The following is a 26,008-nucleotide window of genomic DNA, read 5'->3' as shown; positions in this document are numbered from 1 at the left end:
TGGTTGATTCTAGCTCAATCGGAGCAGCTGGCGATTCGACATCGAGGTCGAGGTCACGCGGCGATGCCTACATGCCTTAGACATGTGGAGACGTCCTTGCTTCTTGTCTCAGGGCCTGGTGCTGGGAGCTCCTAGTCGCCGCATAATGCTAGCGACGGACGCATCCCTCACTGTTGGGGAGCGGTCATGAGTGGCCACCCTGCCCGCGGTCTGTGGAGTGGTCGCCATCTCAAGAGCATGGCACATCAGTTGCCTAGAGATGCTGGCCGTGCTTCGAGCACTCAAACATTTTCTCCCAGACCTAAGAGACCACCATGCGGTCACTCACTGTCAAGCAGGTTCAAAAACTGCTGGGTCTGATGGCAGCTGCGTCCAACATGATATCTATTGTCCTGCTGTACATGAGACCCCTACAGTGGTGGCTAAGAACCAAGGGGTTCTCCCCGAGGGGAAACCCACTTCACATTCAAGGCCTTAGACATGTGGAGACAACCTTGGTTCTCGTCTCAGGGCCTGGTGCTGGGAGCTCCTAGTCGCTGTGTAATGCTAGCGACGGACGCATCCCTCACCGGTTGGGGAGTGGTCATGAGTGGCCACCCTGCCCGCGGTCTGTGGAACTTTCTCCCAGATCTAAGAGACCACCATGGAGAGCAGACATCCTGTCGAGGCAGGGGCTGAGGCCCGGGAGAATGGATGCTTCACCCCGAGGTAGTGAAGCAGATATGGAGAGTTTTTGGCCAGGCTCAGGTGGACCTCTTTGCGACTCAAGAGACAGTGCAATGTCTCCTCTGGTTCTCTCTAGTTCCTCCAGCTCCACTGGACTGGATGCTATGGTACAGACTTGGCCGAGGCTTCGTCTGTACGCCTTTCCCCCGATTGCTCTGCTCCCGGGAGTTCTGGCGAGAGTGCGCTGGGACGAGGTCAGTCTACTACTGGTAGCACCGTTCTGGCCGGGCCAAGTATGGTTCTCGGACCTAATTTCTCTCCTCGAGATTTCTGTCAGGTGAGATCTCCTCTCACGGGGGGGGGGTCACCTTCACCCGGAGCTGTGGGTGTGGCCTCTGAGGAGGCACAGCTCATAGCTTCCGGTCTCTCAACCGAGGTTGCTGAGACCATCCTGCAATCCAGAGGTGGATTCATGGTGCGAGACCGCCACCTCGACCCAGTTAACTGCCCGATTGGTACAGTGCTGGAGTTCCTGCAGGCCCGTTTCTCTGCAGGGGTAACCCACTCCACCCTGAAGGTTTACGTGGCGGCTTATCGGCCTACCACGCCCTTCTCGGTGGCCTTTCAGTGGGTAGACACCCCCTAGTTACATGTTTCCTCCAGAGGCTGAGGCCTCCGGCCAGAGAGCTTATGCTATGTGGTGGATAAGGATGCTATTACATAGCGTCGAGTCCTCTGCTCTCCCCTTTCTCGGGGATCAAGACTCACTTCTCAGAAGTTGGCCTTTGGGACACAGGCCCGCCCACTTTAGCCACTCGTGGCCTTTTTTCTCTCGCCCTCGCTGTGCTCCTGAGGGATACACACAGGGCAGGTACTTGGAAGTCTGGAGGCGTGAGCATCTCGTTCCCCTAGTGACGCAGCTCGAGTTCCTGGAAGGGAACGTCTCAGGTTACGTATGTAACTCTGGTTCCCTGAAGGGAATGAGACTCTGCGTCTCGAGACCATACTTCCGGCATCCCTGCGAGCGGTTGCTTCCTTATTAGAAGCAAACGCCGGTTCCACCGCAAGTGCTTTTATGCTTCCTGGTCGATTACATCACCCGCCCGTGACGTCTCGCCCTTCCATTGGACAGATTACACATGTATTCAGAGCGCGGTCACGCTGGGGTCAACGTGGGGTCCCCCTAGCGTTTTCGACGCAGCGTCTCATTCCCTTCAGGGAACCAGGGTTACATACGTAACCTGAGACGTTTTTCCAGCATGACTGTATGCTTTTAGTATCCGTCTTTTCACATGATTGAGGAACTCAAACACAACTATGAAGACAGTAGTTGGTGGAAATTGTTGTTTTGTCTGATGGGCAGTAAAAAAAAAAAAACACAAATTTTTGTTGATACAAGTCAACCCAGTTACTTTAACCCAAGAAACTCCTGCTAGATACACAATTAGATCTGACATTTGGACAAGTTTTGACCAGACGCTTCTGTTCTCATGCGCTGAAGTCATACAGCATTCATCTTTCACGGTCACTGTGTTCTCGCCAGCAGAGGACAGAGATGTAACTGTGCTACAGGTCATTGCATGCAGGAGGAGCTGCTTATGCGAGAGAAACGTTCAGATGGAAACAGAGCGGTTGTAAACAGCATTACTGTATAACTAGAACTGAAACCAAGCTGATCTGCTCAGGAGACCATCGTGTCAAAATGCCACACTCACCAACAATGCTCATGAAACCATCATGCTGTTTAAATATAGACAACACTGATGTGCTGCATAACTGAAATGAGCTGTAATTAGCTGTGAAAATCATCTGTTCCTGTTTAAATGAGTGGAATTAAACTGTGAACGGAATAACCTCAGGCTGAGCTCATGGTCGCGGATGAGAGAGAGACAGAAGTCTCCTGGAGCAAACGTGATCTGGTGCACTTGCATTACATGATAGTGTTTTCACACAATCATTGTGTCTCACACATCAATCTCTGTCTGTAAATGACTGAAGTGTGACGTTCTACACAATACGCACCTCATAACGACAGTGTGGAGAAACACCAGCAGACTCATGAAGAGAGACAGATGAAACTGAGCACTGTGAGATAAAGCTGCTGACAGACGTCATCTACGGCACAGAAACCAGTCACGTTCCAAAACACTGCAGGCGTGACAACACAACAGACGTATTTACCCTGTCTAACCTTACAAACACCAAACACATACCCTGGCCATCATCATACAGTGACGTATTGCATGGGGATGATGCTGCTTTGAGTTAGGAGAGACCGGGGCTAGTTTCACATTATTTATTGTAATACATATTTCTCAGGCTGGGTTTATTTTCTGTACAGACACAAACCTTAAAGTCTCAACTTACCATCCTCAATAACAAAAGTTATATTGTGTTTTCAAATTTGCCTGATTTTAGTTGTATAGTACAGCACTTTGGGTCAACCGGGAGTTGTGTTGAAAGTGCTTTATGAATAAAGAAAAGAAAAAAAGAAAAACAGGATTAAAAACACCTTTCAGTTAATTTTAAACAATTCAGAAGATGACTAAAATATCAAGTTGTTTTGGCCAGCAAATATTGTAATACTACCTGGTTCAAATTTATAACAGCTGAAACACATTTGACTTACCCTAATACAAATGTGACAACATGCCCCAATCTGAAATTTGTTTCAGTTCAGATCTGCCTTCACTATCCAGCGGCTCATGTTAATCTACGTCAGTGTGTTTTACTGTGTTCACATGTTGAACAGATATTATTAAATCTTGATTCGGAGGACAGAGCTCACAAAATGGTTCTAAGAACTGCTTTGGCATTTATTTGTGAAGGTTAGGGTTATGCTATACATGACATTTGAAACTTGCAATCAAGTCAAGATTTATTTCAAACTGAGATTAAACTGAGAATGATATCAGTCGATGGCATGAAGATGTTATGCAAATGCAGCAGTTGGAGTGCACTAATGTAATGTATTTACATGCATGTACAGTAAATACTGTGACGGTGAGCTGGGTGGTGAAGGAGCATTATTGACAGAGTTACTGAGATCACGGTCTAGCTGTAACACCAGTGTGCCCTTGACTTGAAATATATATCGGATAAATAGTGCACTCCAGCTCATTAAGGACGTGTCTGCTGGAGAACATGCACCTCCCCGAGGAAACATGACGAAAGCCTCCAAAGTTACCTGGATTGTCCTCCACACAGCACTGCAGCAGGTGTAAACAACACCGTCCCATCTCCACTCAAATGCTTTATTAACCAGAAAAAAACCTCTTGCCTGGTGTAAATTGCTTTACCTAATGTGATTGCTCACCTCGCACTGTTTATATTGTGTTAGGAGTCAAGATTGCACAAACAAATTAAGTGGCGCACCTACAATAAGTGAGAGCAATCATTTTCCATCAACTCGACTAATCAGATTTCAGTGTCATCTGATATAAGATTCCCTCACCTCGTTACGGTACACGGATCCACCAGAACGCTGTGCTTATTACACTCAGAGCGGGAATCTGATAGAGAGATAACACACTGTTGACAAACTGATAGAAGAAAGCACTACAACAGTTTCCCGTCTCACCGGTTTTCCTGCTTCATGTCAGTGTGAGGAGCTTCTGAGGCGCCGTTAGCAGTAGCTGAGCGGTAATTGGGAACGTGATGTAATGCATACTGTCACAATACTGGGTGAACAGCATACCAGTAATAAATGTCACAGAGACCGACAGACACTATGAGAGCTCAGTCAAGAAGATTGCATGAAAATGATCTGAAAAATACAGTACATGAATGGAATCCAGTGGAATCATTTTGTCATGTTTAATCAGCTTCCTTGTATGTTGTTGTCCATGGAACTCAAAAAGGCTCTTTTCCAAATAATAACAGGTCGTAGTGTCCATGACTGCCAGCACCATTAAAGTACATATCAATAATCAGGGGTTAAATTGGGATTTGTTATGTGGGGGGCTCTATGGTATTGAGCTTATATATATATATATATATTGTGACGAGTCGGCTGCCTCCCCCCTGTCCATCATCACCACCCCGTCCCATATTCGCCGCCCTACACCAGGCTCCCGACAGGAGTGGGTGTGTGAGAGGAGGGGTGCTGAAACAGCCAGGGCTGGCGGCGTGTGATGAGGCGCACCTGACGTGAATAGAGCCTCATCACCGCCGCCGTTTAAACGCCGTGCGCGCCTCTCCTCGGGAGACCGGTCTCTCCCCCGTGCATGCACGCTGGTGTCCTCGTGGGTCCAGGAAGGGAGCGTCGAGGAGGACTGCCGCACCCGTTAGGCGGCTGACGGGCCAGGATGCCGGGCCGCCGAATCCCTCAGAAGCGCCGGGATTCCGCAGATGGACGAAGCCGTGCCAGAGACGCCGCCGCCACTCGCTCCCGGCCCCGAGAGGGGAGCGCGTGCGGCCACCGGACTCCGCCCCTTCCCTGGACCCTTCCCTCCTGAACACTGCCCCCCTGCACAGCCCCGCAGCACGACGAGGACACCAGATCCCTGTTTATTTTGGACACTTTTCCCCCTTTGGACACTTTATTTTAATATATTGTTTAATAAAAACCTCTCCGAGGCTTGACGCCACGCCCACTGTGTCTGTCGTTGGCTCCTCCCGCCACAATATATTTACAATTAGTAATTTAACAGACACTTTTATCCAAAGCGACTTACAAATGAGGACAATGGAAATATATATGTATTGTGTGTGTGTGTGTGTGTGTGTGTGTGTCTGTTTTGCAAATATGATTTATTCTAATGCAATATTCTCATTGGTTTTCTATCTGCTGTGACATATGGATTAAATTAGCATGTTTTTTATATTTTATCCAAGGGCTTTTTTTTCTTTTTTTTGTACCTTTATAGAGGGCGTTTTCAACTAAATTAAAACGGCAGTAGGAGCCAGTGGTGAGCGTTTAATGAGTCATTGAGTCGTTCGTTCATTATATTAAATATAAAAACTTTCCATTTTGAATTTTTACCTCAGTATGTTGAGTTTTATTAGTTTTGATTCCTCCTGGAGAGGCTCGCCTCAGCAGCGCAACCTTCTCCTGCCAATAGATGCATTATATACAGTAGCTATATCCATTTATTTATGGTTAGTGATGTTTAATCATGTTACTTGTCTGGCATTAATGAAGCGTTAATGTCGAGCCCTGGAGTCTGGCCCCGGCCCAGTTTAAACCCTGCAAATAATAATACATTTTAAAAAATTATAACAATAAAAAATGTTAACAGCTTAACAAATATATAAGAAATAATATGAAAAAAACAATATTATTATTATTATAACATTTTTTAAAAATAAACTTTAATCTGTCTTCTACTAGAGCATTTCAAGTTTCAAAAGTTGAACTCCTGCTTTTTCCGGTGGAAGGTAATTGTAAGATAATTGCTTCACTAATTGGTAGTTGATTATGACCAGAGTACTCCAGCGCTCTCGTGCCGCAGAGAATGAGCTTCACTGGATAAAAACTATGATTAAAGGTTACCCTACGTATTTCTTGTTTCAGTATCACCAAAACAATATTTACAATGTACCCTGTTTTTGTTTTAATAAAGCAGATTTGTTTGATGCTGCGTCCGTGCCAGTAGGTGTCATTATAAAGACAAAACACCTGTCATAATATTAACCAGCAGCATAAACACAGAATTGTGAGTAACTGTTTTTTTGTCAAGATTTCAACTGTAATCACTGTTTAGAAGTGAACAAAATGAAGTGGGTTCACGTAAAATTGAAATGAAAAGTGTTGGCATTACAATTAGCGATGTTCATGAATCTGCTACTTAATTCTGCTGAAAGAGACACATCTTAAGCATTTTGTCTTTATATTCAAACTGTCATACTGCAACATAATATAGCTACTTTTTATATATTATAAACATAGTATTTACTATGTAATTCTTACATATTTTAGTTGTCAGAATATGTCATGAATCATATATTAGCATATAAGCTGCATAACCTGTGTATAGTTATGGTCCTGTTTAGTGACATTTCAAAATTCCATCAATTATCAAAATATAATCTTCTATTGTGTTCCACTGATAAAACGGGTCTGGAATGACATAAAGTATAAATTATGACAGAGTTTTCACTTTTGAGGGAACGTTCCCTTTAATTTGCATCCTCATATGATTTTCCACATATACATTCCCATGGCAGAGATAGAAAGTGACCGTCCGATCTGATGTTACGCCTTTGACCTTGCATAGGACTGTTGTTTTCGTGATGAAAAGCATGCATGTTGTTGTTTCTGTGAGTCTGGTCTCATCTGCTGGCCTGTGCAGGGATGTGGAGCACGAGTCCACCTGAGGCCAGACGCCGCTCTCGCTGTCAGTTTCATTCCCAGAATAAATCAGACGTATTTACACGTAAGCCCCGCTTGTTATCTTCACAAGCAAACACGGCTGTGAATCACCGCCTGTTCTCTTCAGGCTGACGCTGCGATCAGCAGCAACAGAAACACCCGTAACAAGTGCTCGACGTCCAGAGTAAAGTGTGCTGCTGCTGCAAGGCATGCTGGGATGCGTTGACCTTTTCCTCGGATCATTATTAATACATGCAGGGCATTAGGAAAGGTTAATGAGTGAGAGGAAGGCAATTCTCTCCGAATGCAAACAAGGGCCACAGAGCCTGGTAAGCGCTGACGCCGCTGTATGTGGAAACTCACACGTGTAAACATGGCCATGTCAGGTGAAGATGTGCTCAAATCACACCAGACGGATGAAACGCTTTCGTATTCATTCACAAAACTCAGCTTGTCTGTCTGTGTTTTTGTTGATCACTTACATAAATCAATAAAAAACTGTTATAAACTGTTGAAAAAGGTTATGGAATGGCTTGAGACTGGAACTCAGGCGCTCTAGAAAGCTTCATCTTAGTCCAGTGTCTGTGCTATATTTCTCCAGAAGTTATGTCTTTGCACTCTTTTAAATTAAAGTTGCAGAAATCTCATAAAACTCTCACGCACGCTGTTGTTGTTGCAGTCTACACTAATGTGTTGTAGTTGTTGTTCTGTCTCTTTCGTTCTGTTTTCTACTGTGAAACAGCGGCCCGGGCTAGTGCTGCCACCTTGTGGAACAACTGATTAGTGCAAAACAAATTCAATGCACATGTGCGACCTGCGCATACAAAGTATGCATGCTTACAAACATTGGGTGCTGTGCGTGGGGTACAACGGGGCTAAAGGCCCACCTTAAGACAAAATGTGCTATTCACTGCGCCTAAAATGTATAACTGCAGAAAAAATATGTATGTTGTATTGAACATTAATGGAGCAACAGATTTTGTGTTAAAATAAATAATTCAAGTTGTTTGTTTTGTTTAAAAATCATATAAATGTATGAGGTGACGAGGGCCCTTTTACCCCACACACGGGCACACAGTGTTGATACAGATACTTCTGCTAAAATAATGCTTTTTTAAATAATGTTAGTTAATACTAAAATAAATAAGTTAATACTTGTTCAAAACAATCACTTTAGCAAAGTTTGTACTATTTTCTGCTTATTTTGAAAATTAAAATAATTAATTATTGTTCAATAAAAATACTGTCGTTAAAATGTTAATATAAAATTATATATTTAAAAATACAGAAACAAAATCATTTTAATAAGTAAAGATTCTGAAAGTATTGAAAGGAGATCAAATAATAATTGAATATATATTTACAATAGTAATGACAAATGATATTTTATTATATGATATGACTAATATCATGTTTTTAAATATGATGGTTTCATTCTAAACATGGTGATTATCTCTAATATGGACACCCAACATAATATATGATATTTACCATCTGAATCTAACCATGTCATGTCAAAAATTGGAAAAGTCAGCCATCTATTAATGAATTGGACTTTAGGGCACATTCACACTTGGCAGGTATTGTTTGAGCGTTCATCCAGAGTTCATTTGGAAGCAGATAAAGTGAAAACGCAGGTCTCAATCTGTTTGTTTGGAGACACCAGATCAGGGCGTCTCAAGTCTACTTCCAAACAAACTCTAGAGTGGTTCAACTGATTTATGAACTCAGCGCAGACCAAAGACATGCAAATGAACCAGAAACATTACATTTACATTTAGTTATTTAGCAGACGCTCTTATCCAAAGCAACTTACAAATGAGGACAATAGAAGCAATCAAAACCAACAAAACAGCAACAAAATACAAGTCTCTGCTACAACAAGTCTCAGTTAGCCTAACGTAACACGTGTTTTTGTTTAGTTTTTTTATATAAAGAAAACAAGTAGATAGAATAAAAAGAGAAAGCTAGTGTTCAGATAGATACAAAGAAGACTAATATATACAAAGAAGACAGATAGATACTGTAAAACAGAATTAGAATAGAGAGTGCTGGAGTTAGAGGGTCAAGTAAAGATGGAACAGATGAGTTTTTAGCTGTTTCTTGAAGATGGAGAAGGACTCAGCTGCTCGGATTGAGTTGGGCAGGTCATTCCACCAGATGGGAACAGTTCATGAAAAAGTCTGTGAAAGTGATGTTGTGCCTCTTTAGGATGGACAGTAATGCGTCGTTCACAGAATGTGATGTCACAAGATGTGACCCAAAATAGGACAGAAAGCTCAGGGACGCCTGGTTGTTCTCGTCATAGGAGCGATGTTGCCTAGTTTGCAGCAGAGGAATTCCTGTGGCTGTTTTGACTCCTTTACACATTTAATGCCCTTAGTGAGGTAAAAAGAAAAAAAAAAAAGCTGGTGAAAATGGCACCGTATGTACACACATACAACGAGTGCATTTACCCAGAACACGGCATTGTTTTGGATGTTAAGTAAGTTCTACCTCAAAATATATGCCATAAAAATCGTGCAATCAGCTGTGATCATAACCTTATGACTTTTATTTTGCATCTTAAGATTTATTGTCAAAAAGGGCAGTGTGAATGCTAAGCAAACCAGGACTACATGTATCAATTTCTGTTTTTGGTCCAAAAGAACCTAGAGAACCAAACTACAAATGTAAACACACCCTTAGGATACAGTGCATCAGCTGAATGAGCTGGTTTTGTGGTACTCATAAGGTGTTTTACATTGTCTTTCTGGAGCTTCAGAAAGCTGCTATGTAAGCAGCAGTATAACATTTCTTCAAAATGGCAAAGAAATACAATAATACTGGCTTGAGGGGTTCAGGGGTTGAGGACATGATGGCTGAAATCTGTTCCTCGAGCCTACAGCTCCAGAGGTCATCCTCTTTATTTGCTTCCTATTAACATGATTTTACCTGAGGAGTTCAGTTTGTCTGAAACAGAGCAATTCTTCTCTCACCCCATGCTCTATACGCATACACACCTGCCTTGATACCATATCTGAGAGCAGATAAACTTTAAAGACCCTCGGCGCCACTTTCAACTCTTTTCCCAGGCCAGCGAGAGTCTTTGATGATAAGCCACAGATGTCCACAGAGCTATCCGGGGATTGTGAAGATTCTGCTGCTGTTTCATTGGAGCAGATTGATGGGTTATTTCAGGCTGAAACTAAAGAGCGTTCACCTGTCTGTGCTCCCTATCTTCAACAGATTAGGATGGATGGCATGCAAATGTGCCCACTTTTAACACACAAGGACCCCACTGCTCCGACAGTCGCATGTCTCCACAGGCCAAGAAAGCGAGCACTTGGCAAGCATTTGCAGCTATCCTATCATCAGACACATACAGCATCTCTCAATCGTATGCCAGGCATGGTGCAAAGCGCATCAGCATTCCTGAAGCCCAGACAAACGCTCCGCGAGGGTGAGACGGGCGCGTGTGCATGTGTGAGAGGAGCGTGAGCGCGGGCCTCTATCCAGAAGCAGCCAGACGCGCCGCGACTCCACGGGACGTCGTAACACCACGAGCTGACGTGTTGCGGTTGTTTGTGAAGCACGAGAGATTTAGGTGCGAAACAGATGTCAAAGTTGCTGAAATACAAAAAGCGTTAACCTGTGACTGCTGACAGGCCTTCCTCGCTGAGTTTATCACCAATGTGCTTACATTGCATAACTGGGAGAAAAGTCACACGCTGACCACTCGCCCAGCCTTAAATGACCGCTTGACCTCACTAGGCTTAGTCTCAACGGCCCGCAGCAGTCCTGAGTAGAGTTCATATTGACAGGAATCATTACACTCTCATTATGATGGACCATTCTCACATTTCCAGGCTTCTCAGCAGCATAGTTTGGTGTTTCTGTATGAAACTACAACAAATGTATTTTTCTTTGTAAATGTTCTCATTTGCATTGCTATGATTTTACGAAAGAGGAAAACAATATTGAGAGATTGACAGTGGTCAAAAGAGAGAAAGACACCAAATTTGCCATCACTAAAAAACAGCAGCGTTACTGTAATGCAATGCCAAGGTCAGAAAGCCAAGTATAGTGTAATAAATGTTCACTGAAATTTTTTGAAATTAAAATAAACTAGATATCCGATGTAAATAACTGTGGAAATGCATCATCACAGTCTCTTAAAAATGTTGATTGCATCATTCCTGTCCTCTGTGTGTTTTCAATGAAGAAACAAGTCTATTATATTGGGACATGTCAAATGTAACAGAAAAAACTGATACATCATTAATATTCTATAAGCCACATAAATGTTGTTACCATTTAATCTGCTGTATTGTATCGTACTATATAAATGGATTTGCTGACATGTTGTAAAAGCCTTTTCATAAGGACAGTAAATAAATAATCTCCATCCTCTCACATCAACCAGTCGGAGATTTTCTGGTCCAGAAATGCCTTGTTATGTAAAGACATATCCTTCACAATATTCTGCTTCTGCTTTCATTCATCTAAAAACCATCCATTTAACCAGTATTAATGATGACTAGATTGTCTTTGTGTGCTTTCAAAGAAAAGACCAAACCATTATAAAACATCTGAGCATGTCAAATAGTTTTAGCCTTCTTAAAATCACTAATACAAATCTCATCATCTTTATTCCGTGTGCATCTCTTGCTTTTCTTTCTCCTTATCTTGGCTCTGTAGTGCTCTCTGAATTGTGTGCTATATAAAAAGCCCTGCTTGTCTGTAAATTGGATTGCAGCTCTCACAGTGAATGTCTCTTTTCTTTCACAGAGGCAGATGCTTCATATGTCTGTTGGAGGAAAAGCACGCCGCTCTCCTGCTGTACCTCAGTGACCTTTCTGTGAATGAGGTAACCGTGCAGGGATTCGTGCAACACTGCTCGTGCATGACCACTGCTGGCCACCGGGGGCAGAGTCGCCCGCTTATTCGCCCGCTCGGCCAGGTCAGTACCGGGAAACCCTGGCCTGGTGCCATCTCCCCCCATGTGGAGCGGAGCGTAACGAGCTGCCTGCCCTCACCAGGGCTGTAAAAATGTCAGGAGGCAATCGCTGCCCTCCTAAAGTGCTTCGAGGCCCCTTCTTTAACCTGTTAATGCCAGTATCCTCTGTGTGCCGCATCCAGCCTCTCTCATCCGCAGGCTCACCTGAAACAGTTAAAAATGGCATGAGCTCATGGAGCTTCTCAGCTCTCCACACAATGGCTCTCCTCCACCTGTCACTCAGTGCCACTGCTTCGCCATGTTTAATTTATCGCATTTAATTATTGCGCCACTGCTGACAACGGCTGCGCTCCTTCCAGTGCTGGAGAGCAGCTCATTGGTTTTGTTGTCTGTTGCATCATTGGCTGTTTTTACAGAGACAGACAAGGCGCCGGATTAGCCCTCTGGGCGCGATGCACACACATTAGCCTCTCCACTCGCCGGGGGAAACAGGGATTCAGGAGCAACACGGGGCTCAGATTATTCTAGAAAGTAATGGGATCCTGTCTTACAGGCACAGATCTATAACACTTTACAGCTTTTGCAGGGGAATATGAGACTGAGAGTCAAATACTGATGCTTTGCTTTGGTTTAATTTCACTTAAATTTGTATCTCTCAAATGATTTCAAAAGAATGTTTTAACTGATTTTGACCACACTGAACAGGTCTCTCTTCTGAGCTTTACCTGAGGGAGTATCTGAGACGGAGAGTATGTTCAACACTCACAGGAGCTGCATATGAATAAATAATTATGGTTTAAAGCTATACCCAGTTATCAAGACCTGTCATTAAAAGATGGCGTTTAAATACATGTCATTTTTAAAGTAATGACATAATAGGCCAACCAGTAATAGAAAAACATTTATTGTATTGTATTTATTGTACTGTAGAAATTCTAACTGATTTCCAGACATGTTGTAAAAGCCTTTTAATGATGACAGAAAGTAAATTATTTCCAACCTCACATCAACCAGTCTGAGATTTTCTGGTCCAGAAATACCTCATGCAAAGAAATATCCTTTGCAAACATTTAGCTTTCTTCTTCATTTTTTCAGAATACATCTGGCCATCAGTTTACATTTACATTCATGCATTAAAGGATTAGTTCACTTCCATAATTAACATTTGCTGATCATTTTCTCACCCCCATGTCATACAAGATGTTCATGTCTTTCTTTCTTCAGTCAATGGCGAAGAAGTAAATAGTGCTGGACTCCAACTACCCATGTCTGAAATAGATGACATCTCTGGACTACAACAATATTAATATGAAAGATAAGGCTTGGAGGAGTATTTTGAAGGAACAACTGGGTAACCAAGCAATCGTCATACTATCGGCAGTACATGTTGCTCGGTAAGCAGCATTGAAGAGCATGTAGAGCAGGAGGTGTTCAAGCCTTCAGAGGCTGCAGACTTCCTGAACACAGTCCACCAACATCGGCATCCTCTTTGCAATCATGGGACGATCCTCAAAGCAGGGCATTCATTCATTCTCCAAAAGCTGCAAGCTGTTTTCAATTTTGCAAAAAAAAAAAAAATTTTTGTATCTACCAAGAATTCTAAGATTTCATGCTTTGTTTTAGAAGCACCTCATTCAGTCAGCAGCACTAGGCAGATTGTCTCTGGCGCCGCATCGAGTGTGTTAACACTGTTTTGGCATGGTTTGGGCTGTGAAGTCCATGGCTCATTTGGCCTAATGACAAACCTGCAGTCCTTGTGCAGCTCAAGCCCCAGCGGGAGATCTAGATTTAATGTGTCAAGCTCGGCCCAAATGCTTCCAAAAACCCGATTCCACTGGCAGCTTTCACTTTTACAATAAAGATTTGCTAACTTATATAGCTAACATTAAAGTCTGGCAAGCTCTTGAATCGCTAAGCGTTCCTATACTACATACAGGATTAGAGCACATAATATAAGCAGATAGAGGAATGTTACTATAGCATGTCTCTGTTTTCAGCCAAAGCTTTTAAGACCAGCTGGGATTCCTTCAAGATGAACCAAATCTGGGCTAAATGTTATGATCTGAATGACAAGTGACCTGCAAAACCAAATGAAATCTACTTCAGGTTCAACCCGTTTAGCAGCGTCAAATAACAAAAGGCCAAAAGCTGAAATAAGCCTTATAATTGGAACTCTTGCGTTCTGGACACACCTGAGAGGACTAACTGAAGCGGCGTGACCGCACTGACTAACATCATTACTATCTAGGGTGACCAGACGTCCCGAAAAATTCGGGACAGTCCCGAAATCTAAGCTGCTGTCCCGAATCCCGAATCCCGCTCTAATTGTCCCGAAAATTATACTGAAGCAAAATCTTAAATAGTTATTGTCTGATAAAACATAAAAAACTGTCCGTGGAGCGAGGTTGAGTCATCCTGCAGCCTGGCAACCAGCCCCCGCCGGCTGCTCATTGGCTGCAGCATCTTGTTTTTTTTTTTTTTGGTTCATTAACTTCAGTTTGAAGTATAAAAATAGCCTAACGTTACTTCTATATTATATAAAATTATATGTATATGTAGGCTACTTATATTAATAAAAACATGATTGGTTCAGTCACTTTCGTTTGAAATTCATTATCTTTATTATTCATTACCCCCCCCCCCCCCCTGTCCCAAATTTCAACCAATCTCATCTGGTCACCCTATTACTATCATGCTGTTCGAAGGCGAGTGCGACAGAAATGGCCTTTATTTGTCAAACGTGAGAACAGATAGATAGACTGGAAAAGATCAACACATGTGTTACTGCTCTGGCGGGACAGACTGTCCCAGTGACCTCTGACACTGCGATAGCCTCAAGCTGACGAGCAGGTCATGACGACGGCCGTCCAGAGCTCAAGTTAAGTGTGCATGTGAAGAGAGCATTTGGACTTCAAAAGGCCCATGCATGAGTTTTACTGGCCATACAGTTCCTGCACTGAGCTCAAACACACATGGAATACAGTGCACACACTCACAAGCTTTTCAGCTAAAGGCTTCTGCTTAAATGCTTGAACATCAGGTTTGTAGGCAAATATGAGTTAAGTCTACACATATAGGCATATGTCTACAAAGTACAGAAAATGCTTCTCAAATCTGTTTAAAAGCATCCCAGGATTCACCTCATGAAGTCGGTTAATGAATGGCCAGAGTGAATCTACACTAAGAAGAATCTCAAATATAAAAGAATGAATCTATGTATGTATGTATGTATGTATTTCAGAGTTCTCACTTTACTGTTAATCTAACGTGGAAAACAGGCAGCAGTAGATGTGTCCACGTTCTACTGTAAGAAAGTCTAATGATTTTAATGGCAAAAGAATGTAAAAATGCTACATTAAAAACCTGTTAATTGGCTAACAGTAGGTTTTTACTGTAAATTTAAGTTAAGTCTGTAAAACCTAAATGTTGCTACCATATTTTTCACAGTAAAGTTCTGTCAGCAACAGCTGCTGGTTTTTACCATAAATTTCACAGAATAGTTTTTTGGTTATTTTAAACATTGTCTGATTGGCTGATTATATATAATAATCGGACTGAATTCCTATTTCCTGGCTGTCTAACTGTGATTCACTAAAGGAGTTTAGGTGCTGTACAGATGAGTCGTTTTTCAGGAAGTTGCCAGATGATTGTTTTTGTGTCTGGACATCGCTGAATCCGTCTGAGTGCTTCAAAAGAGTATTTTAACGTTTAAATGTAGGCCTTAAATACACAAACAAATGCCTTACATTATGATAAACACACATGTTTGTAGTTCATTAGACTCAGCGCTCGCTTCAGCCCCAGCTTTTATTTATTCATATATTCATGTATTCGTGTGATAAAAATGCTTGTACATTGTAATTAAAGCACACTTGTGAATGCTAGATTTGAGTATTTTTTAAATCAACACGGCAGTCCAATAGCTGCAGGTGAAGTTTAAATTACAGCTCTGATCTGTATCTGAAGGACTGATGGCAGATTCCTGACGCAGCTGTTATAACACAGAGTCTCCTCAGCAAACAGCCGAGAGGAGAACCTCCACCAGACGCTCCTCCATCACACCGTCACTCCTGAGGAGGCCCAGCAACCGTACAAGAACACGGAGGGACGGGGTTAACTTTGTCAAGGAACAATTATAGCACAGATTTGTGATTTTAACCTTTTGCCAACTCATTACAAGCCAGTCCTCACTTAGCAACTGTTGCAATTGATCAGTTTTTACTCTTTTGTGATGCAAGCCCATGTGTTTGTTCTCTTGACACGGCTGTCAAACGAGGCGTTTCTCTTTCCAGTGACTGTGAGAAGCGATTCTCCGTTCTGATTCACAGTCTCTGCAGTTATTACAGTCGGGGTTTTTTCAGCTGCTTACACACATTTTCAAAACTTTGGCTCTTTTTTCAAAACTTTACACACAAATCCAAGAATTGCACACAAGATACAAAATGACTCACATCTCTTGCAAAATGAAGCAATGCATTCAAAATATCACAAACACATCTCAAAAGCAGACATTTGCAAACACCTTTGCCATAATATTAATTCCTGTTATATGTGTGTGTGTGTGTGTGTGTGTGTGTGTTACGTAGAGAATTGTGTGTTGTGTTTTGCAAAAAGTGTTTTATGAAATTGAAACCTGAGTCAAAGTCTGTGAATTAGTCTCTGGTTTTGCAGATTTGGTGTGTGCTTCTGCTGTTTGAGTGTCAGCTTTCAGAAACTGTGTCACAAGGACAGATTTGGTGTGGAAGCAGCTGAAAAACACTGTAATCAAGTTACTGTGTCGCTTCTTTAAGTAAAACAGCAGATATAAATGCTTCACAATGTCACAGTTCACTTCAGTCCAGGAAAAAACATCTAATCCATTTGTATCACTTTATCAGCACATTTTACTGAACAATAAACTTCTGTGTATGTTATGGAAAGCCCGTCAGAGTTAGTAAGTAAGCAAGAAAGGTCTCTTAAAGGGACAGGTCACCCAAAGATGAAAATGCCCCAAACTGTGTGTGTTTCTGCAGAACAAAAAAAAGAAGATATTTTGCAGAATGCTGGTAAAGTTTGGGTGTACTGTCCCTTTAAGGTGATCTGCTTTATTCTCATGAATGATGCCATTTACCGGTCTCAGGCTGGTCACTTTAAGGTCAGGAGGAGTCTGACACCGCTCAACATTTCATTCTGATGAACAGTGACTAATCTGAGGTGTGTCCGACTGTAAACTGCTGATTCCCAATGCATTACACATGCACACAGTGAGCAGTGAAAACCCATCTGTGCGTTCACCGCGACAGCAGTGCGGTTTAAGCATTTGTGCTCATTTGCATTACAGCACTGGAAATAGAAGCAATGCAGTTTTTCACAACACTTTGAACTGAAACAGCAAGAGCGTCAGACGAGTGATTCTCAAGCCTGATCCAAACACACCAGATTCAGGCCATGAGTAGAAATGGGTGCGTGAGATGAAGGAGAAACAGGACCAGGCTTGAGAAGCCCTGGCCTACTGAAGCTCCACGTGTCCCAGCGGGGGTGCAGTTCATCACGTGAATCATCCACTGACCACAAACACACAACACTCACTGTCTTCATACATATTTCAGCACAGCTTAAGTGTCCAGTATTCACAAAGCATCTTCAGGCTAAAAGCAGCTCACAACTCGCAGATTTAGGAGAAAATCTTCAAAATAATGGGCATCAGTCATGAATGTAGGAATGTTTGCTTTAAGAGTATTTCACAAAGCGTCTTAGTACTAAAACTAGCTCCTAAATCTGTCAAATGTTAGGAGTGGTGAAGAGGACTCCTAAGTCACTGAGACCAAGTCACAAACTATCCTATAGCGGGTTTTGGAGGTTATCCCAAATCTAAATTTTTATTTTACTATATCCTTGGTTTCATGAACCAGCTGGGCGAGAAGTAACAGCTGTTCTTGCGTCCGGTTTGGTTTTCTTGTACATTTGCATGGCTTACTATCAGCCATGATTATTCTCTCTGTTAATTAAAAGGCTGTTCATAAGCATATTCACTCATTGAGCAGCTCACATGTAAGAGGCTGACAATTAGCTGAACATATACTTGTTTAATTAGTGACACTTGGCCTGCATTTTAAAATCTTTATTTGAATGTGGCAATATTTTTATTTTTAAACCTATATTTGGATATGGCAACATAACATTGCGCTCTACAAAATTTCTATGAATAAATCTCTGACAGAGACTATCAGCCAATCACTGTGTGCATAGTTAATAAACATGCTGACATCACCCATAGCAACGAGGTAAACCCCGCCCCTTTACTCTGAGCTTAAGACTTCTCTCTATTCCTCAGCACAAGTGTGTCTCAGCAGCTTTGTGAATAGGTTTTAAGAGAAAACTCTTAGCTAAATACTTTTGCTGCTATTTAGGAGAACTCTTAGTGGTAAGATGAACTGTTTTGTGAATATGGACCCAGATACAGTATTTAGCACACGTCTGACTAATCCGTAGCCTACCCTTAAGTCTTATGCACCTTTACATGAGGTACAAAGATGTCATTTTGATGCAAGGCCTTGACAAGATGTTGAACTTCTAATTGTACATTTTTTTGCGCTTTTTTGTTTTCTTCTAAATTTCATGAAAATCACATTTTTCACATATTCTTCCAACTAACAGTTAGAGTAGAACATTTAGCATCTCTGTGGTTTTTAATAAAGCTCCAGCTAATGATACTGTTTGACACCAGACTGCAGCTTTGGATGAATCACTGTTAAACCGAGCCTGCTCTCAAAAACAGACAGATCAGTAGAAATTTCACTTGGTTAATTTTAGTCTTTTCCCATAAACATGACAATGCATGCATAGTGTATTTGCAGGACTGCCCTGATTTGCTTTATTTTATTTTTAACTTTCATAATAAAAATGCAATAATGACTGATAAAATAATCCGAAAAACAAAGCCACAATCAAATAGGAGCATTTGACCATTGTGAGCACAAAGGGAAATAATGCTTTCTGGATACAGCGTAGATACACTGAGAGCTCAAACTGAGCCTGTGCTCCACTTCATTCCACCGGCTGTGAGCCGAGGGTCAGTTTAATACTGGTCTGAAGCTGGAGCTTCTCCAAAGCACATTCATATGCAGAACAGACTGTGAGAGAGAAAGAAGAGTGAGCTTTCTACGGCTGGACCACAGACTGTACGAGCCACAAGACTGACATCAGACTCCATCTGCTTACTGAATAATACGGCTGCAAGGAACAGGTTCGAGAACAGAAGAACAAGTGTGAATGAAACTGAGAGCACTTGATTCCATGTCTTCAATGGATTAAAACAGTGATACAATTTTTTATGCTTAAAATCTATCTGTAAAACCTTATCCTTTGATCCTCACAGCAGCTGTGAACTCTCTCCTCTGAGGCTGCAGCACACTCTACTTTTGTCTGCTTTTCTCTGCATTACTTCATTTCAGAGCTGCGACCTCCAACGTGGACAAAACGTGCGGTGGGCGGGGCCGCCCGGTGTTTGATTGGCTCGTACGATTCCCGCTCGCGTTTGATTGGCTGCTAATGACATCATACAGGAGACTAATGACATCATAGCGGAGAGACGCCGAGAGGCGGTATGCTTGGCCGCTTCCGACGCAGTCTGAGCTCACTCCATCCTCGACTCTGATGAAGAGTTAGAGGAAGATGATGGGATTACTCATCCCAAACTTTCATTTGATAAAGGGAAGGGCTGCAGTGCGGCTCTGCGTGTTTCCCGCGGATGCAGTGCGCTGTCCAGCTCCACACTTGCTGAAGAAACACACACACACACACACACACACACACACTCAGACTGAACTCCAGCTCTTTCAATCACACCTGATTGACAGGTGCAGCGCTGAGTGACGTCATCGCGAACCCCTGCGCAATTACGCGAGGAAGAGTGGACTTGATCCGGGCATTAGAGTAACACGCTATTAGAACTTTAATTAATGATACTGACAGACATTATGCAGTGCTTCATTTTAAAATATGTAGCTCTCTATATTAACCTTCGGAGACGTTATGAATTATATATATATTTTTAAATTACAATGGGTTACCAAATGCGTTTTAAAAGTAGAGCACTTACCTTTGGTTTGTCCATGGTGTCTGTACGCTGAAAGTAGTCATTCTCATTATGAATAGTCCGATAATCCCGAAGGAAAGTAATAATATTCCACAGCGAAAAACAATAATTAAATAAATCCTTCGAAGGGCATCCGTTGAAGACAGAAGTTATCCAGTATCAGTCCGGTGCATGCTGGCCTATAACATAAAACATGCGGTTTTAACTTCAACAAAGAAATTATTTCTGCAGATGAGTTCCCTGCTCTTCTTTGGCTTCGTGCACAGTGGAAATGATAAGTATTAAAAAGCGTTTATTAAACATGTGTCTCAAAGTCTCCTAATGTTGGCAGGGCAGGCCCACTTGCAGTTTAACACACAATAATTAGAGCTGAAAATATTATTTTGGGATGAAACAATTTAATCAAAATTTGAAATAAAAAAAAACTCAATTTTTAATTCCCTAAAACGTCTGAATGGCTTTAACTTTAGAAATATAATTTATTTGAAATGATTCGCCTGTGCTCATCTGTCGAGTGCATTGAAGCGAAAGATGGAGAGAAACATTTCAATTCAATTAAAAATCCACATTTCTGTGAAAGAACCTTGTTAAAAGTAAACTAACTTTGGGTCTCCAGAGCAACTGTCTTATCAAGAATAAGCGCTTATTTTAGAAGAACAAGGACATCAAAATTGAAATAAAAAGTCAAACGATCACTTCAGAAATACTGCATGCATTTAAATGTCTAATTTACTTTAACATATTCTAGCGTGAAACTTATATTTAAAATATGTATTTCAAGGAGTGATGGACCCCTTACCTCACATGGTGAATTATTGAATTTTTCTTTTTTCTTAGCAAACTTTTTTCTAAACTGCACACCATTCCCTGCAGTATCAGGTATTTGAGAAATCCGAGTGAAGGAGATGCTTTGAGTTGCGTTTCCTCATATTCTGTGTTTGGAAGCTGCAGGACAAAGAAACTCTTTCTAAGTTCTGTAACAAAGGACTGAGAGCGACTGCTCATTGTACCTGTTGCTCTCTCACACAATCTGAACATTAGGCATCCACCTCACGCGCACAAATCATCGCAAATGGCACCAAAATGCACTGCATTTAATAGTGAACGACTTAATTAGGACATTAAAAGCACAAGTATGCTGAATTAATCAGTATGTATTCATGCTCGGATAACTGGAGACACCAGCCTCGTGATAAACTGCTACATCATCCGGAAGATTAAACAGATCAATGCCCGCAGCTTCTCCTGCAACAAACTCGTCTTTCGTTTCATATTAATTATCAAATACTTTGCGTGCGTCATTTTCGGTCAACTTCCTTCGCCAATCAACTTTTGACAGCTTTGTCTTCTTGCGTCATCCTTAGCCCCACATGAGCCAAAAGTGGAAAATAAGTCTCCAGCTCTTTTGTTTCTCCGAAAAACATCCTCTGTTTTTGTCCATCCACTTTCTTCATATGTCCTCTTCATCTATAGTCCGAGCATCTGGAGTCGCCCTTCAAAGCGCCCCGCGGAACAAAGGAACGCTCCTCTGGCTTTGTGTGCAACTTCGAGCTGACGCACCAACTCCTGGAGAACTTTTGAAGACAAAATTCACAGACGAACCCGATTTGAGCGCGAAACGAGCTTAAGCCATACCTCACCTGAGCTTCGAGGGGTCCTGGCGTGAAGTCCCGCGCGTGGAAAAACTTTCTGCATGTTTGGGTTGTGTTGATGGTCCCTTTGTCTACACGTGTGAAGGGGGCTCTTGGCCGCGCCTTGCTCATTTCAGTTCGAGTCCCGCCCTCTACATACAACTAAATAACAATAAAGAGAGCAACTTACTGAGTACTCGCGCGTGTTTGGAGAAATCGGGAAATTGGGGATCGTTTGCTCTCCACGGTACAAACACGGTCCTTCGGGAAACAAAGCGAGGAGCATATTTGTTTCTTTCACATGTCAGTCTGTTCTCCAAGGCTTTGTGCCACTGGAGGTTTCTCTGGGCACAAGAATGTGTCTGCTTTCTGATATTTTACCCCAAAATTAAACTGAATGGATTATGACTTTAAAAATAAATAAATAAATAAATACATAAATATATATATATATATATATATATGCAGTAAATCGGTAAATCGATGTAAACCATTGCATTTCATGGAGCTGTACTTACATAACTTGTAGGCTATTGAGAGCCCCATAAGAACGCACTTAACTTTAAGATAAGTATTTCTTAGCTGTGGTCATTTCCAGATCAAAACAAAAGATTAGGGGTTATTCTACTAAATATATAGCCTACATGTGTCGGATAAGTTAGTTAGAGCGCGTTAAATGGACTGCGTTCGGACAGAATCGGTATCAGGCGCAAATAAAACTGTTAATGAATGCACAAGAACACATTAACACAATATTAGCACTCTAGTAACTAGTACAAACTCTGATTAATGAATGAGTAAGTGATAGTGCTAGGTCGAATGTGGTAGTTCACTATTAGTATCAGTAACTATTATTGTTTCATACCTCCCCAAGAACTACTGTATACAGCTTCATAATTAATATGAATAGTCCATAATGTATAATTAATTCTAAAGTGACGGTCATGGTAACCCACTAGTAATGACTCAAGTATTACCAAATTCTTCAGAAGGAATGACTAATTATTTGGGTCAGTATTCTAAAGTGAAGATCATGATAACTCCCTAACGACTGAAATCATTGTAAACTTTTGAGGTTTTTGTAAGGTTCTGGTTAGTAATTAATGTTGCTAGATTTCATTACTAGTGGGTTACCATGATCTTCATTTAGAAATTAATTATACATTATGAATTATTCACATTAATTATGAAGCTGTATACAGTAGTTATTAGTATTTCTCCAGGATATATCAAACTAATTAGTAGTTATTGATTAGCTAATAGTGAACTACCAGTTTCAACCGAGCACTAATACTTACTAAATCACTAATCAGAGTTCCTTGTGGGTAATAGTAGTTACTACAATGTTAATAGTGCATTAGTGACTTGTTCCTGTAGTTATTCATTAACAAAGGATCAGTATTCTAAAGTGTTACCTAAACATCTTCTATGCTAGGGGCATCAACACACATTTCTCTATATGTTTGTTTGTTTTCCATGATATTCTGTTCAAATGCAACCCCCTGAATCTGGTCAGAATAGGCCTGATTCCCAGTCATCTCAATGGCAAAAGTGTCCCAACACCTGAATTCACCTTAAGCAGAAATTTACATTTAAATGTGACGATGTGCATTAATGAAAATACGGTAGACTCATTTTAAATACAGTTCATTCAAATTTAATCTAATATATTATCAAGTAATTATACAATTAAGACATTTGGTTTAAATGTCATTCTCAAATCATTAATGCACAGAAAGCCCCAAAAGTATATAGTTGAGCATGTGATAGCAGAGCTGGGTAATAACTGATTACATGTAGTCTGGATTACGTAATCAGATTCCCAGAATTATAGGCCTACTTGTAATTAGAGTAAATACTCATAATCAGACTACAGTTACTTTTTTATTGATTACATGCTTATATTATTCACACAATAACAATCAATTATTCAGAATTTATTGATTTTCCCTAATTGTTCCCTATTTGTTCATCTTTTAAATGAAGAAAAAAGATGACTTTCCTCTCTAAAATAGCCAAGCGCTTGCACTCAGAAGATCCAGGTTTGTGGACACACAGAGACTAGCCATTAGTCAGGTCACAGCATTTGACCACTGATTTACAAAAATGAGATTTAAAAATAAGTATTTTAATAATTATGCATCACATTTGCATGTTGGTTAATGGTCACATGACATGCAGGTAGACATCAAATATTTTCTTCTTTTTTATTGTATTTTATTTTGATTCTTATTTTAAAATGATTTGATTTGATTTTGCATTTTTATGATTCAATTAATTGCTAGCTTTTCATTAAACTCACAAACCCCTGCAGTTCCTTTACAAACCCCAGTTTGGGAAACCTTGATGTAATATTATGTTTAATGCACTTCATGCTATTTGTTACAATGAATGGAATATATTTTCTTACTCTTTGTATTTTTATATCAATATGGTACAATATTATGCTATTTAAATCAATGTGATAAATGGGTTTGGTCAAAAGTAATAAAAACATAGCCTATTATATTACCTAAAATATGTACTGGATTATGTTACTGACTACACCTTTATTTGTTTTAGTAATTTGGAGTCTGTAATGAATTAGCCAGCTCTGATAAAGCACACCTGCGTGAAGCTGTGTGAGGAACAGAATTCATTCATCCACTAAACATCACTGACACAGCAGACCATGCTTAACATGTGTTCCAGAGTTTAAACAGGAAGGCGTGCAGTTTCTGACCAAAGTCTGACTAAATAAAACACAGCAAGGTTAGTATGACTTAGAGAAGAGGGTTTTTTCACAAGAAAACTCAGATAGCTTAACACTGAAAAACTAGTAAACTTAACTGATAAGGTGTCTTTAATGATAATGTAGGAATTTGTAAACGACAATTGTTGAGTTCATTAAGCAAAATATAAAAAGTGTAAAAACCTCTACTTAACATTAGTAGCTCATTCAGCTCTGAACTATGGTTAGCTTGGCTTCAGATGACATGAGATTTGATTTAGATATTTTAAGTAACTCTTGTTTAAGCATGCATTACCCTCTGGGGTGAACACATTTCCTCAAGCTTTATCAGTAATAAGTACTGTTTTATTTTCTACCAAAACTGGCTCATAAACATAAATGTCATTCTGAGAAAACATCTACCATCGTTTAGTTGCATATGCACTGATTTTTGTATCATATTATTGAATGCAATACAATGAAACTGAAACAGATTCATGCAGTTAAAGAACTGCAAATGATTTTGTGATTTAACATTGCACTAAACATAAAAAGATAAGATCTGACAGTCTCAAATGAGCATGTTCATTATTCACCATACGTCCTTCAGGATACATTGTCTCTTGCGATGACAACAGAGCTTAACTAATAGTAAGTACGGTGACAGCAAAATGCATTTCTAGCAAACACTGAATATTCAATGTCATGCTTACAATGCTAGCAAATTGACCATTGATAATATATCATTCTTAGTTACTGAGTGATAGTCACAATTATCTTTGAGGTTCAAATATTGTAGCTGAGTCATGTTTATACCAAAGGAGAAATATACTGGATTACAGCATTTGAATGAAACATGGATCACTAATCCACACATCTTTATGTTTTATTCCACCAGCAGCATAAAATAGCAATACAAATGTTTATTATCATTATTATTTAAAAATGTTATCAGTTATAATAATGATATATTGTGACTGATCTCAGGTAAAACAGCATGTAAAACATGTTTAGCCTATGTTTTTGCACTTTTAAAAGTGATATTGTAAGTTGTTCACAAAAGCATAGTATTACACAAATTCATTTCACAATATATTATGTACTACACAGGACACACACTGCGCAAGAAACACTGCTAAACGCCTTTTCAACCCGTGCTCCCGTCTTCAGTCCAGTTCATCAGCTCTTCACAGCCGTCCTTCAAAACCTTCACAGGCTGTATTTACAGCTCAAGTGTTCTCGTTAGTGTGGGGTCAGCACAGACCAGCATCAGCACACTGTACCTCAGGAACAAACAGAGTCAGAGTTCAAAGGAACTTCCTCCACCGTCATTTAATATGCACCGTATTTCAAAAGGATTGGTACATTTAAACATTTCAGTGTCACAGAGTCCCGTGTTTTACTGAGTTAAATTCAATAAAATCCACAAGTTAACTATAATAGTATGGTTAGTCATTGTCTCTTATTTCTTAGGCCAGTTGTTGACAAAAATATGCAATTTATAAAAATGAATGATCACTTACAATGTCTGATCCCATGTTACTGACTGAAACACAAAAAGCAAGATAACCAGTGCAGTGTAACTTGTTCTGCATTAATAACCATATTCTGTTTGCAGAAGCAACAACAGCAGATCAGTAAAAGGAATCAGATATATTCTCACTTTGTGCAG

The 26,008-nt window shown here is 40.7% G+C and overlaps 1 long non-coding RNA gene across 1 annotated transcript in view; it reads right to left on the bottom strand.

Moving 5' to 3' along the window:
* LOC306877754 overlaps window positions 1–21,761 on the bottom strand; it is a 92,402-nt gene extending 70,641 nt beyond the window's left edge. The window contains exons 1-2 of the long non-coding RNA XR_013784898.1: window positions 21,636–21,761; window positions 19,999–20,174 (exon numbers count right to left, since the gene is read on the bottom strand). This is a non-coding gene — a long non-coding RNA (uncharacterized lncRNA). The remainder of the gene's footprint in view (window positions 1–19,998; window positions 20,175–21,635) is intronic.
* Window positions 21,762–26,008: the final 4,247 nt, after the last annotated feature.

The sequence above is a fragment of the Barbus barbus genome (assembly GCF_936440315.1).
Source record: "Barbus barbus genome assembly, chromosome: 12".
NCBI classification, from domain to species: domain Eukaryota; kingdom Metazoa; phylum Chordata; class Actinopteri; order Cypriniformes; family Cyprinidae; genus Barbus; species Barbus barbus.
Note: the sequence above shows the minus strand (reverse complement) of the source record. Positions and strands in the feature narration are given on the sequence as shown.